The sequence below is a fragment of the Pinus tabuliformis genome, chromosome X (assembly GCF_031772625.1).
Source record: "Pinus tabuliformis cultivar Carrire ecotype Pingquan chromosome X, CPIR1, whole genome shotgun sequence".
NCBI lineage: Eukaryota > Viridiplantae > Streptophyta > Pinopsida > Pinales > Pinaceae > Pinus > Pinus tabuliformis.
The window spans coordinates 1,065,960,729-1,065,976,289 of record NC_142308.1 but is presented as its reverse complement, the minus strand read 5'-3'; the positions used below and the strand labels follow the sequence as shown (position 1 = coordinate 1,065,976,289).

At 34.5% G+C, this 15,561-nt stretch overlaps 1 pseudogene; it reads left to right on the top strand.

Annotated features, from left to right (window-relative positions):
* Positions 1-4,757: 4,757 nt before the first annotated feature.
* LOC149143500 (uncharacterized) lies at positions 4,758-7,804 on the top strand (annotated as a pseudogene).
* The last annotated feature ends 7,757 nt before the right edge of the window (positions 7,805-15,561 follow it).

The following is a 15,561-nucleotide window of genomic DNA, read 5'->3' as shown; positions in this document are numbered from 1 at the left end:
TCAATTAGCAACTTTCTCTTCTCTCCTCAAGTATGATCCCGTTTCTCTCACCTTCAGTTTTTAGTCATATACAAAATGCTCAATTTTCTATTTATGCAAACATTAATAAGAACTTTGTACCATTTTTTCCTCATGTAGGGATGATAAAACTGCTAAAACAATACACTAGCTTATTATAGACCTTAAATGTCAATGCTAAAGGAAAAATGAACATCACTATGTTCAGCCAAAAAAAATATTCATACTGTAAAACATTCATGTCAAGCAGAGGAATTCCCTTTTTTGCTCATAGTGACAAAAATGTTTTGAAACACTGTCTGCAATTTTTTTTTTTTGTCCTGCTATGTGTCAGTTTCGATTTTTGCCAACTAAATAGTTTTATAAGCATTGAATTATGTTTGGTCAAAGTTTTTTGAAAAAACTCCAATGCAAACTATTGTTATACTCTACTCTCTTTTTCTAAGCATTGAATTTTATTTAGTCAATGGTGTTGTAATTTGTTACATTATGCTATCAATTTGAATGAATGTTCTCATGTAATTTTAAATCTCCATATGGGAATCACAACTGTGACATATTAGAAAACATATCTCCTATCCATGTACCAAATCTCAAAACATGAATGCAAACAAAAACATAACAAAAAACAGGTATCCTAGTCATGTCTCAGATAACATAGCATCATTGAATATTAAGTCTTAGGATGGGAATGGGAATAGGTACATAATAGGAAGCAGGTCTGTGAGCCATGTTTCCAAGACTGAATATCAAAGATTGGCCTCCTTACCACAATAAATGAACTGACCCGTATACATACCCTTAGCTACGATGAAAATCTCCTTTTGGTTCCTGTAGTGGAAGGGGTTCTTGACAGTCACCCTCAAAAGAGGGGCACCCCACCTTTGGTAATGGATATCATTAGAGACGATTCCTTGATGTATCCATTACACTCTTCGTAGTCAAGGTTGCCAAAGTGTGTAGGTCCCTTCCTGTGGTGCGTGTGGGATCTGAACACTGACCTCGCTCTGTTCCTTTCTGCTTTGATCACCCTTTCTCCGAAGGTCCCTTCCTGTTGTTCTTGTGGGATCTTAACATCATCCCCACTCCCTTCCTCTCTTCTCTAATCACCATTCCCATCGCTACACTATACTACTATAGTTTCCTCTCCAACCCTCCCTCCCCCGATATAGAAAAACCCTAATGCAAGAATCACAAGCATCATCTAGCCTAGCATTATGAGCCCACTAAACATACTGGCCCTTTCCACCATATGCATCAAAATTATTAACAATTTGAAAAGTATCATGATTCCATGGCACCTAGTTTCTATAATTACAAAGTCCAATGCCTACAACCACTTTCCATTGAATTATGACTTTGTTGAAGAGCCAAAAAAAAATCAAAGATGTATTTTAGATTGTGAGTGCACACCTTTGAAATGTAGTATGAATAGTTTCAATGAAGTAGAAAAATTGGTCTCTTGAAGAAATAATGCATTGCTCTTTGTACTATGTAATCATCTACCAAAGTCTAGTATTGAATGCTAGACCTCCAGTCAAATCAAAGCTATATTGAAAGAGATTATAAACTCTTTCAAAATGCAGTCTGAGATGCAAAAAGTAGTTAATTTGTGGTATGTGGCTATTAAAATAAAAATAGAATTTGTATCAACATTAAACTTTATGACAATAGCAAGAAGGTTTTTTTTTTTAAATGCGTTATATATATATAATGATATAAATTTGATCATTTTCTCAATGGTATGCCAAAAATTGTAAATATTTTTACATAAGTCTATGTTGTCTGGCGTTTGGAAATTATATTTCATATAACGAAACCATAGCTTTAGCTCGTGCTATTGTTGCATGGGCCAAGTTTTTGGTTTCATGCCTTGACAAAAATATAAATAAGGGATTTATGTCAATGTGTTTTACTAGAAATAAATTAAATTTCCTATAGGTAATTTTGTGTGAATGTGCTTTACCAAGTTTCATAAATTAAAAATCTTGTTGCAAATCCAATTAAAACCTCTTGCTTGTTAATTTTACAAAGCTTATGTAACTCCTGTAATCAATTAGAACATGATAAGAACCAGATGGGGCATGATAAGAACATGACTAATAAGTTGAAGAAGGACTTGAGCACTGAAATATCTGGGTCTAACACAACAAATATTGGACACGAGGATTATACGTGATAGAAAGAACGGAAAGTTGTGCTTGTCACAAGAAAAATATATTGAAAAGGTGTTGTACATGTTCAATATGAAGGATGCCAAACCGGTTGGTACACCCTTAGCATCACACTTCAAACTTATTGTTGATTTGTGCCCTTATGATGACAAGAAGAAGGAGGAAATGAGCAAATTCCCTTATGCTTCATCCATTGGTAGCATGATGTATACCATGGTATGTACTCGTCCAGATATTGCACATTCAATGGGAGTAGTGAGCAGGTTCCTTGTAAATCCAAACAAAGAACATTGGCAAGCAAGTAAAGTGGATTTTGATGTATCTCAAGGGTACTAGTAATTATTGTTTATCTTTTGGTAAAATAATGTTATTCTTAAAGGATATACAGATGCAAACATGGCTGGAGATGTAGATACTAGAAAGTACACCAATGGTTATTTATGTACTTTTACAGGAGCAACAATATCTTGGATGCCAAAATTGCATAAATTAGTGGCCCTCTCCACAACCGATGCAAAATACATCATTGCCACAGAAGCTAGCAAATAGATGTTGTGGATGCAAATATTTTTAGGAGAGTTGGGACTAAAACAAGATAAATATTTGTTGCATTGTGATAGTGAGAGTGTTATTGATTTAACAAAAAACCTAGCATACCATTCTAAGACAAAGTGCATTGATGTTCGATATAATTGGATCTGTGAAGTGTTAAATGATGTGTTACTACAATTGGAGAAAATACACACTATAAAAAATCTAGATAAACCTATATGGGTTCGAAACACATCGATCATAAAATTTTGGGGATAAACATGTATGGGTTCGAAACACGTCAATCATAAAATTTTGATGTGATTTATTCAGAAGAGTGATGCTTTAATCATGATTCAAAAAAACCTCCATTTTGAGAAGAGAAAACAAATTTTGGGGATAAACTTGTATGGGTTCGAAACACGTCGATCATAAAATTTTGATGTGATTTATTCTAAAGAGTTATGCTTTAATCATGATTCACAGAAACCTCCATTTTGAGAAGAGAAAACAGTGTCAAAAACATTCACTCAAGCTTCTATTTGGTCTCAAGTAGGAGATTGTTAGGAATGAGATCAAATCAAGTCAAAGTTATTAGTACCCATGGTATTATAATGAAATATTTGTATATATAGGGGTCTGAGTAAAAAAAGGAAATGTATAAGTGAGAAAGAATGAAGTGAATGAAATGTATAAAGATTTTCATTGTGGTAATCAAAAATCTACTAAACCCTTTCTCGTGGTTTTTCCCCAAAATGGGGTTTTCTACGAAATGGTGTTCTATGTTTAAGTAATTTTTTAGGGTTATTTCTTGTCTCAATGCATGAATTTTTTTATTTTTGAGTTACAAAATTTTTCTGCCGTCTTTTATTAACATTTTTTTATTATCTAATTTTCATAATGGTTTTTTTTTCCATTTTTCAATATTACTACCAACTTTATCATCAAACTTCTTAAAAAAATGACATTGTCATGATATAAACACACATCCAAGATATATTGTTGTTTTTTTCCAGATACTTTGTATTCCTGTCTGTTGCAAATTACTATTAATATGTATGTTGCATATTACTAACAATATGTATTTGCAAAATTATATCGGAATAAATTCACATAATTTCAATGTACATGTAAATTATATTAAACAAAACATGTTTGATGTCAAATGATTAAAATCTACAATTATGATTAGTTACAATAAATTTTTATTCTATTATCATTTAAAATTCAATTATTAAATTAAGCAATAGAGAAAACACTAACTATATGACCTTGTTTTATTATAATAATTTATCCATAAAGTGAATAAACTATTCTTATCTCTTATAAAACATTGAGTTAGCACAACACTCAAATGTCTTGAAATTATTTTATTATAATAATTTGTTTATGTAGATAAGGTTATTCATTTATTTCCTATAAAAACATTGAACGAGGAAAACATTAAAATATTTGTTTTATTATAATAATTTATCCATAAAGTGAATAAACTATTCTTATCTCTTATAAAACATTGAGTTAGCACAACACTCAAATGTCTTGAAAATATTTTATTATAATAATTTGTTTATGTAGATAAGGTTATTCATTTATTTCCTATAAAAACATTGAACGAGGAAAACATTAAAATATTTATAAAACCAAATCAAGACTAGTAAACACTTTTTCCACAAAGAGAGAAATTTTTCACAATGGTCTTTGTGGAAATAATTTGTTTGACCATGACTAGTCACTGTAATTCAATAACTGTACAACTCCAGAGAAAAGTCACAAAGAGAGAAATTTTTCACAATGGTCTTTGTGGAAATAATTTGTTTGACCATGACTAGTCACTGTAATTCAATAACTGTACAACTCCATAGAAAAGTCAAGACCAGTCAAGATAGATTTATTGTTTTCATGGCGATTAATTCTGTATCATGGCATGCCAAACATCCACTGAGTATCCGAAAATGTAATTTTTTTATAATACGACAAAATATATATATATAGAATGTAAAAAGAAGCCAAACCTCGCCGAAATACCAAGCAGCCATGGCTCGCTCAAGCTTTTTCCCCTCCTTCCAGTCCAAATTGCTGAGAGCTCTCCTCCTCTTCTTCACTCTCTGCCTACTTGTACTTCAATGCAATGCCATCTCTGACGATGGAAAAATACTCATTCGCATAAAAGAGAGGGATTGAACTGACAAACATAATGTTTTGAGCAACTGGAATTCCTCTGATGAAAATCCGTGTGGTTGGATCGGAGTATTTTGTAATATTCCATTCAGTGTCGTTACTAAAGTTAATCTCTCTAACACTTTCATTACAGGTCGCTTGACTTCTGCTATATGCGCCCTTCAAAATCTGATGGATTTGATACTGTAATCCAACCATTTCGAAGGTCCATTTCCCGATGGACTGTTGGCTTGCAAGCATTTGAAGACGTTGGATTTGTCATCCAACCTGTTCGGCGGAAAGTTGCCGCATCACATCCATGAATTGGGTGAGTTGCGCAATTTGTACTTGGACGATAACAACTTCTCTGGAGATATTCCTCAAGGCTTCGGCATGTTACCCAAATTGGAGAAACTGTCTCTAACTAATAATCACTTGACTGGATCAATTCCTGCTGTTCTTGGCAATTTGACGCACCTGCTGCAGCTATGGCTGAAAAACTGCAGTCTGGAAGGGAAAATCCCTTCTTCGTTGGGTAATTTAACGGAGCTGGAGAGCTTGGATCTTTCTGAGAATCATTTGTGGGGTAATATCCCTGCCAGTTTGATGAGGTTGACCAAGATGAGAGAACTGCATCTTTGGAAAAACCAGCTGTCGGGACAAATACCGCACAATATTGGCCAGCTAAGCAGCATACGTTTTCTGGACTTTTCAAGTAATCAGCTGAATGGAAGGATTCCTGAAACAATTGGAAATCTGAGTCATTTGGGTAACCTCGCTTTGTGGGAGAACAGCCTCACGGGGTTTGTCCCTGCACAGCTAGGAATGCTCGCTAACTTGACAAGCTTGAATCTTTCAAGTAACAAGCTTACCGGGTTGTTGCCACGGGATTTGGGCACACATTCTCCTATTTGGCTTCTTGATGTTTCAGAAAATAATCTCAGTGGCCCTCTGCCTAGAAACCTGTGCAAGGGAAGAAATCTTTATGGTTTGGCTATATTCTCAAACAATTTCACTGGGAGCTTGGAGTCCTTAGACGCTTGCAGTAGCAGTCTGCTATTCGTCCAACTCTATCAAAATCAGCTAAGTGGCGAGGTTCCTTTGGCGTTATGGAGCTCTCAAATACTTGTACAGTTGATGATTTATACAAATAAGTTTGAAGGCCACATTCCTGTAGAGATTGGTGGAGCAAAGGAGCTGCAAAGGTTAGAAATGGCCAACAATCGGTTCAGTGGAATCATTCCGCCACATATCGGGCAGCTGAGGAATCTCGTTAACTTTAGCGCAAGCAATAACAAACTGCAGGGGCCTCTTCCTGAGGAGCTTTTCCGCTTGCCTTCAGTGAATAGCATCGAGCTTGACCACAATTTTCTGTCTGGGGAAATGCCAAAAGGGAAAATCTCGTTGGGACAGCTAACTATACTCAATCTGGCCAACAACCGGTTAAAGGGGGAAATTCCAGCATGGTTAGGCTCCGTGTCAAATTTACACATTCTAGACCTGTCAAACAATCTACTTGTGGGGGGAATTCCTCCTGAATTGGGGCAAATATGCACATTCAATGTATCTGGTAACCACTTGTCAGGCTCTATTCCAAACATTTTCCAGGGTATGGCCTATAAAGATCGCTTTCTTGGCAATCCAGACCTATGTGGTGATCGGGCTTTCCAGTACAGGTTAAGATTATGTTCTTCAAAGAAGAGAGATTTTCATCATTATTTGCCTATATTTTTAGTCTCAATAGCAATGGCAATTATATTGTTTTTGTGTTTCATTAACAATAGTAGAGTGAGAACTTTGTTTGTGGGAAAGCCAACCAGCTCAACGTTGGGATGGGAAGTGACATATTTTCACTATGGCTTGGAACTGAGAGAGGGATACATCCTCTAGCAGTTGACGGAGGAGAATGTGATTGGGTCTGGAGGGTCTGGAAAAGTGTACAAGGTCACTCTGCGGAACGGGCAGGAGGTGGCTGTGAAGAAGATTATGAAAAACAAAAAAGAATTTGAAGCAGAGGTTGAGACCCTGGGTTTGATCAGACATGCCAACATCTTAAAGCTCCTGTGTTGTATCACAAATGCAGAATCGGATTTCAAGTTATTGGTATTTGAGTACATGCAAAATGGAAGTCTGTTCGAGTGCCTTCATGGAGGATCAGAATCCATGGGCGCACTATTGGAGTGGCCAGTGCGACAAAAGATTGTAGTTGGTGTAGCTCGTGGGCTGTTCTATTTGCACAATAATTGTAGTCCTCCAATATTGCATAGAGATGTGAAATCGAGTAATATATTGCTGGACTCAGAGTTTGGAGCCAAGATTGCCGATTTTGGTGTAGCAAGGAGAATATTACCTCATCATCATCCGTTAGAGTGTGGAGGGGATGGTTTGACAATTTCTGGTTTCACCGGTTCTCATGGTTACATTGCTCCAGGTAAAGTATAGTGTGCTATTCCGAAAAACCAAGTTTGTCTTCTTAGATGCAATTCAAGTAATATAAGTAATATTCATTGATCAAACAATATAAGTATTGGTATTGGTATTGATGTGCAGAGTACTGCATGGGTTTGAAGGTGAACGAAAAGAGTGATGTATACAGCTTTGGGGTGGTGATTCTGGAGCTTGTAACTGGAAAGAGAGCGACAGGCGAAGTGGAATATGGAGTAAGTCTTGACATCGTGGGATGGATCCGTAGCAAAATAATGAGCAGAGAGCGGGAGGAGTGGGAAGTGGTCCTGCAGCAAGAGGAGGAGCAGGGGATATTGGACTGCCGAATTCTACAAGCTGAAGATGGTAGTAGTCGTTGTAGAGAGCAAATGCTGTGTATGTTGCGAATTGGGTTAATGTGTACAAGCAGCCTGCCAAATCAGCGGCCATCCATGAGACAAGTGTTGGAAATGTTGCAGTCCATATACAACATGTCATGAACAACTGACACAATAACTATATTTTCTATCTTTTTTCTTTCCTTTTAATGGAACAAATTTGTAAGAACCTATGGCTACGCTGCCTCCTGAGCATGTTTTCTTTCTTTTTTATGGCAACAGTGATTGTCATGTCATATTTTTCCCAGAGGAGTTATGAGAGGTAGAGTTTATTGGCAAGGGTTAATGAGGTTGCTATCGGGTATTAAATGTTCGTTTAGTTGTAAGTTTGATAGTTATAGCTTTCAGTAAAGACGGAGTGTTCGGAAAATACCCCACTCGTCTGTTTTATATGACTATCGAACTTGCAGCTAAACAAACATTTAATACCCAATAATAAACTTTTTAGCCCTTTCCAAACTGAGTATCAAAGATATTTTGATTGCGAGTAGGTGGATTTGGAGAGAGCGACTTCGCCTCTATCCATTGTAACGGCCTCCAAAGACATCTTTAAAATCCATTGTAACGGTCTCCAAAGACGTCTTTAAAATCAAATTGAGTATATTATTGCTTGAAATTGTGAATGGGGTTTGTTTAAGTAAGAAAGATCTTAAAATTGCATTGTGATTGGATAAAATCTTAGTCCATCGACTACGCAAAAGAAAACAAAGTGCCGCCAAATCTACCAATCTCTACAAGTGATCTATTTCATGGTTACGATTAACTTTATACAAAGACTAGGTTAGTTAAGTTGGTTGAGTTTGTATCTCTCTAATAAGGAAATTCTGGGTAAAATTTTCTGGACAATCTTAGGGTCAGGCCCTGTTCATTTAGCCCGCAGATAAATTTTTGAGTTTAAATTTTTGAGTTTAATTTGCCACCGCATGTAAATAAATCAATTTGAGAAAAAAAACTTTATACAAAGACTTCATTGTCAAAAAAGCCACGGTGTTAAGGATAAACATATTGGAAGAGTCTATAGTGTTAAGCATAAGTATTAGCATTGCTACTAAAATTGTAATGCTTGAATTTTTTTTATTATTTCTATTTTTATGAATTATAATTTTTTCATAATATTTTCAATTTAAAGTGATTTATTATTATATTAAAATTATATTTTACAATTATATATATATATATATATATATATATTAATAAAAATAAAACATATATATAGATATATGTATTTTAATTTAAACAATATCAGTGAGTTATATTTCTTAATTTTTTGGTGATACATTAAAAATATAATATTTTATTAGTTGTTTTTATTTTTGTGATAAAATTTTTATCTTTATTATTGTTTTGTTTCATTAAGCTATATTTAAGCTAACCCGAAGGTACTTAGCTACTATGTAGCCATTGTTATTTTTGCATCAAATAAACGTGAAAAAATAATTAAATGTGGTAAAGATAAACAACTTGATTGGTTTAGTTCCTGTTATTAAGTATCTTGTCAATAGGGAAGTCAGGAGATAAAATTGTATGTTCGTTTATTTTTAATATGGAAAACACAAAACCATATATTCAATAAAATATTTGTATATATTATGTTCTGTTATAGATATAAAAAATTTTGAATTGTTGTAATATTTTTTTATTTTTATGTTGATAGTGTAAGAAGATATAAACAATATCAAAATAAATTTCATGATTAATTTTTGTTTTTAATTTTTAATCTTTAAAATCTATTTACAAAATAATCTCGCCCATATTCATATTCTTCACCTAAAACTGTTCCTATACCTTTATTACGAACGCGTCAGTGAACAGCAGCGAATAAGGACATTGCGATTTTTTCGACATTTGTCTGTGGAATAATTTTGTACGTAACAATCCCGTCAATAACTTACTAGTAGTTGTCTCTCTCCTGCGATGCAATCAATGATTATTAGCAGTTGTCTCTCTCCTGCGATGCAATCAATGATTATTATGTAAGCGAACCCTGACTCATGATCAACCGCCGTAATTCATTTGTGGATTAGATTCCATTTCTGTAAAGTTCACGACTTTGGTACATATTTTCATATTTATTGGATATTTGAAAGTTCAGATTAAAAATAATGAATGTGACTTTTGTATTTATCCACGTCAACATTTTTCTCACAAATGATATAACTCACATATCTTTACAATGGAATATCGTCTCACTTTCACTTTGATTGTTTCTCCGATCCATGGTATTTAAATCCCTATTTGTCGATTATCTGTGATATTCTATGGTTTTTCAAATCCTAAACACATTTCATTTGATTTGTAATATCCCTTTTTATCCGTAGGAAAATTTGATTCCATAGTTGGATTGGTCGATTTTTTCGGTTGGGAATTTTTTTTATCTGGGATGGTACAATTTTTGCTTTTCGCTGGAAAACTGTAGAGCGAAAAAATAGGTTTCAACGAGAATCTTAGATTTGCCAAAATTCCCTATCATAATAATATTTTCGATGAAAAACTTTTAGGCGAAAAGTTAGGTTTCAACAAAACTCTTGGATTTTTTTCGATGAAAAACCTTTTGCGAAAAAATAGGTTTTACAACCTAAATCTGTTTTCACATTTTGAAATAAAACTGTCAGCATTTTACCTTTCTGCTCCTCAGAATGCTCCCTGGAGGATACTGTGCCTGCAACTTCATATTCTGAATTCGACTGTTGTTCATTTCAGTGGCAACTTACTATAACCGTTGTTTAAAAAGTTTTCCATCATACATGACTTTTAATTACATAATTATGCCTATAGGGTACTTAGTTCAACTCACGGTGGATGTAGGGTTGTGGAATATTATGTTTGTTTTAATCAATAGATTACATCTGGGAAGAATATTCATCGATAAATTGATAGAGCGATGTCATTAAACCTTTACATTATCTCTTGAGCGTTACTCTTTTACTAATCATCAAATATCTTAGTTCAATGGCAAAAATTATGATTATAGGAATATTACAATGAGGGCCCTTTTTTCTTCTCAAGACATTTGGAATTTGGTGGAGAATGGTTTTCAAGAACTAGCAGATGCAACAACATACAATGCCTTATCTCCAATAGAAAGAGATTTGTTAAGAGACAACAGGAAGAAGAATTCCAAAGGTCTGTTCTATATTTTCCAAGCAGTTCATGAAAGTATTTTCCCAAAAGCATGGGACACCCTCCAGAGAGCCTACCAAGGCATGGAAAAAGTCAAGACAACAAAGATGCAAATTTTGAGAAGAGACTTTGAAAGACTTTGTATGAAAGAGTCTAAGAATGTAGACTCATTTTTTACACATGTAAGTGGGTTGGTTATCAAATCAGGTTTCATGGTTAGACACTTGACGAAAGAAGAATAGTTGAGAAAGTTTTGAGAACTTCGCCGGCAAGGTTTTATGCCATTGTTGTGGCCATAGAAGAGACAAAGGAACTTTCACAGTTCTCAGTGGATGACCTTAATGCATCACTGATTTATCATGAACATACACTGAATAGAGCAACAAGCTTCTCATTGGAGCATGCTTTCAAGACACAAGTATCATTTGGTCAAGGTCGAGGTAGAGGAATATCATATGGTAGAGGAAGAGGAAGAAGCCCACACAGAGGTGGAAGAAGCAACCCTTCAAGCTCAAATGGAAGAGGCAACAATCAATATCCAAGTCAAGGCCCAAGCCAAAATCAACCACAAGGTCAAAGGTGTTGTACTTGTTTCCTGTAGGCAGTCCTTGGCTGCAAAAACTACACCAGGAAACCAACTCAACCAGCCTTTAGGTTCAAGCTAGCCTTTGAACCTGAGGGGTCTCCCTCAGTTGTTACAAGGCTTTGTTTAACGTTGTTCACCTATCACTGAACATCAGCCTTTAAAGCACAATGGCCAAATTTATGGTTTTAATTGGGGGTGGTTGGTGATCAATGATAATCCCTACTCATGATTTAAAGGCTTTGTCACAGGGTTCCTTTTGAAAGTGTCAGCATCCAGCCTCATAGAATAACTTGATTTGTATAAGAATTTGGCAAAAGAATGTAAGGAGATTCCTAATAATTGAGTAGTCAGACTGATTACTTGATCACTAGGAAGATTTCGATGTGTGTAGAAGATTTCTATAGCCCAACAAAGCAGATTTAAAGGGAAACAGAGTAGCCAAGATGAAACCAATTATAAGAGGAGCTATTTTAGACAAATAGCCTCATAAGCTAATCTCTTTTAATGGCTGTCAGAAAGCACAAAACAAAAACTAGTTAAAGAGGAGTTATGATAAAGAAACAATCCAATAAACAAATATATTTCTAAAGATAATGATTTTGCATACCTTCCTATAAACACTTTTATCATGTGTAGAAATAAGATATGAAAAACTGTAAAAACATACTCGAAGCACAAAATTCCATCAAAACTAGAGCCATAAGGCTTTCATTAAAAAAACTACAACATAAACTTTATTACAGAGTTAAGAGTTTTGGCATCAAAAGACCCCGCCAATTACTTCAATTGATAAAGTATTTATACAAATTCTAAACTAAAATATCTTGAAAAAAATATCAAGATTTGTTTACAAATATCTTAAACTGTTTTACACAAATACAACTGAAATATAGAACATTAAAAACTAATGTATCTACTTGGCACTATCATTATGAATTTCTTTTTAAAAAAAAGAGAAATTCGAATTGAATTGCAATTCTTAGTTGATGAGGTGGCCTAACTGTCTTTGAGCATTTTCCTGCCGAAATCCTTCAAAATAGGGTCCAGTCATGCCTTTGTATATATCAATATGAGATAGTTCTATAAAAAATGAGAGAGGTTATTGTACATGAATATGTTCTTGCAATAAACCTGTCTCAGTTTCCCAAAATTCAGCTCCCGCCGTTCACAATACTTTCTGTAAAATGATGTCTAAAAATGAATTTACACACAATACGCTGTGAAGATCTACTTGCATATATGATTATGTAATAGCTGAGTAAAATATGAAGTAGGATATTGTACTTTATCATCTTATAAACACAAACCACTTTCAGTTTCTAAAGAATCATTCCTGATTATCCACAATAGTTTCTGCAAAAAAGTGGCTTAAAAAAGAAATTCCACAATCGAAAAAATAGGCTAAACATAATGAGAGTGTATATACCAATCGGTGACACCTATGTGAAAAGTGAGATAGGATTTTGTATTCTAGAATTTCATGAACCAAAACCTCTTCCAGTTTCCAAATATTCATCTTTTTTTAGTCACACTATCCTCTGCAAATAGGTGACTAAAACAAGAAATCTCTGGAAAACATTCATTCAAAAATGAATTTGCATCTCCCAATCCATAATAGTTGTTACAAAAACCTATTTCAGTTTGAAAATTCGTTCTCAGTGGTTTGTAAACCATGTTTTAACTTACTTTATTACATCATGTAATCATGTTTAAATGCACAATTAACTAAATCATCCAGCTAATGAAACTTAAATTTAAATTTTGAGGGCGCATTTACCCTCACGGACCCATTTATTATTTCTAAACTAACCTATTATATCAATAAATTTAAATTATCAAAACTAATCATGTTACAACATCGGCTCCAATGGGGACTGCTTCCCCCTGTGGGATGCAGAGAACTAGTAGACCAGTTGCCTTTAGTGTTGGGCATGGAGTCATACCATAAAACCACCAACCACTGATTTGCCATCTTATGTAGAAACATAACCAATCCCCATGGATCAATGTTGTCATTTGAATACTCTGCTACTGCACACTGCAACCTACAACTGTAAAATGTGACCATATGCCTACACTAATCTGGATACTCTTTCACACTTAAATCTGAAACTTGAAAACTGCTAAAGTGAAACAACTCACAATGCAATTGGAAATAAGCAGAAGAGTTCCTAATTCATGGGCTATGGAGTTAATTAGTTAATCCTTTGGAAGTCATTTCACTCAACCAAACCAAATTTAATACTGCAATCTTGAAATATAACTGAAACAATTGTAGATCTACTGCACCCTGAATTTGAAGGTAGATAATCAATCCCACACCTCTATCTAGCTGAACGGAAAAACTTTAAACTGTTAGGTGTAGTCTACTTTCCAATCTAACCAAGTGCGGAGTGGATTTGTTGACAAACCACGTTGCCAACAGCTGAAAATTTGAAGAATATATACAATATGAACATAAACTCCAATGGAAAACCTATACTCACAGGTCTACTTTAAAAGTTGCATCCTCTGTAGAAGTTTTAGATTTCTAATCAATGCTGAGAGGAAGATACATATATTTCTTACTGCAAGTATCAAAAAACCTCACATAACAGTAAAGGAAGCTAAAATTTCAAAACAAGGGCGGGATTGGTAATCTAGTGGAATCACCATCCGACAAAGTGGAGTCGCCAGGTGAAAATAATGCAACCAATACAAATGCCTATTCCTTGTTCATTAGCAAGAAATAGATCTAAACTTTATCATTCCATGGAAAAATATTTGTACTTTTCTCCCCGGAAACAACGCCAAATGTTGTACATGCTTCTCGTAGGCAATCCTTGGCCGCAAAAACCACGCCAGGAAACCAACTCAACCAACCTTTAGGTTCAAGCTGGCCCTTGAACCAGAGGGAGCTGCCTTAGTTGTTACGAAGCTTTGTTTAACGTTGTTCACCTGTCACTAAAGAGTAGCCTTTGAAGCACAATGGCTAGGTTTATGGTTTTAATTGGGGGTGGTTGGCGATCAATGATAATCCCTACTCATGATTTAAAGGCTCTCTCACAGGGTTTCTTTTGAAAGTATCAGCTTCCAACCTGACAGAACAACTTGATTTGTATAAGAATTTGGGAGAAGAATGTAAGGAGATTCCTAATAATTGAGTAGCTAGACTGATTACTTTACCACTAGGAAGATTTGGATGTGTGTAGAATATTTTTACAGCCCAAAAAAATAGCTTTAAAGGGAAACAGAATGGCCAGACTGAAACCAATTCTAAGAAGAGCTATTTTAGACAAATAGCCTAATAAGCTAATCTCTTTTAATGGTTGTCAGAAAGCACAAAACAAAAACCAATTAAAGAAGAATTATGATGAACAAACTATCCAATAAACAAATCTCTTTCTAAAGATAATGATTTTGCAAACCTTGCTATAAACACTTTTAACATGTGTAGAAATAAGATATGAAAAAATAGAAAAACATATATTCAAAGCACAAAATTCCGTCAAAACTAGAGCCGTAAGGCTTTCATTAGAAAAATTACAACAGAAGCTTTACTATAGAGTTAAGAGTTTTGGCATCAAAAGCCCACACCAATTACTTCCATTAACAAAGTATTTATACAAATTCTAAACTAAAATATCTTGAAAAATATCAAGATTTGTTTACAAATATCTTAAACTGTTTTACACAAATAGAACTGAAATATAGGACATTAAAAACTAATGTATCTACTTGTCACTATCATTATGCATTGTTGTTTACAAAAAACAGAAATTCGAATTGAATTGCAACTCTTAGTTGATGAGGTGGCCTAACTGTCTTTGAGCATTTTCCTCTCGAAATCCTGCAAAATAGGGTCCAGTCATGCCTTTTTATATCTCAATCCGAGATATTTATGTAACCATTGAGGGAGGCTATTGTAGAAGAATATGTTCTTGACATAAACCTCTCTCAGTTTCCAAAAATTCGGCTCCAGCTGTTCACAATACTTTCTCCAAAAAGATGTATAAAAAGGAATTTACACAATCCGAAATATGGGCTGTGAAGATGTACTTGTATCTCTAATTATGTAATATCTCAGTAAACTATGAACTAGGTTATTGTAATTTAGCATCTTATGGACACAAACCTCCTTCATTTTCTCAAGAATCATCTCTAATTATCCACA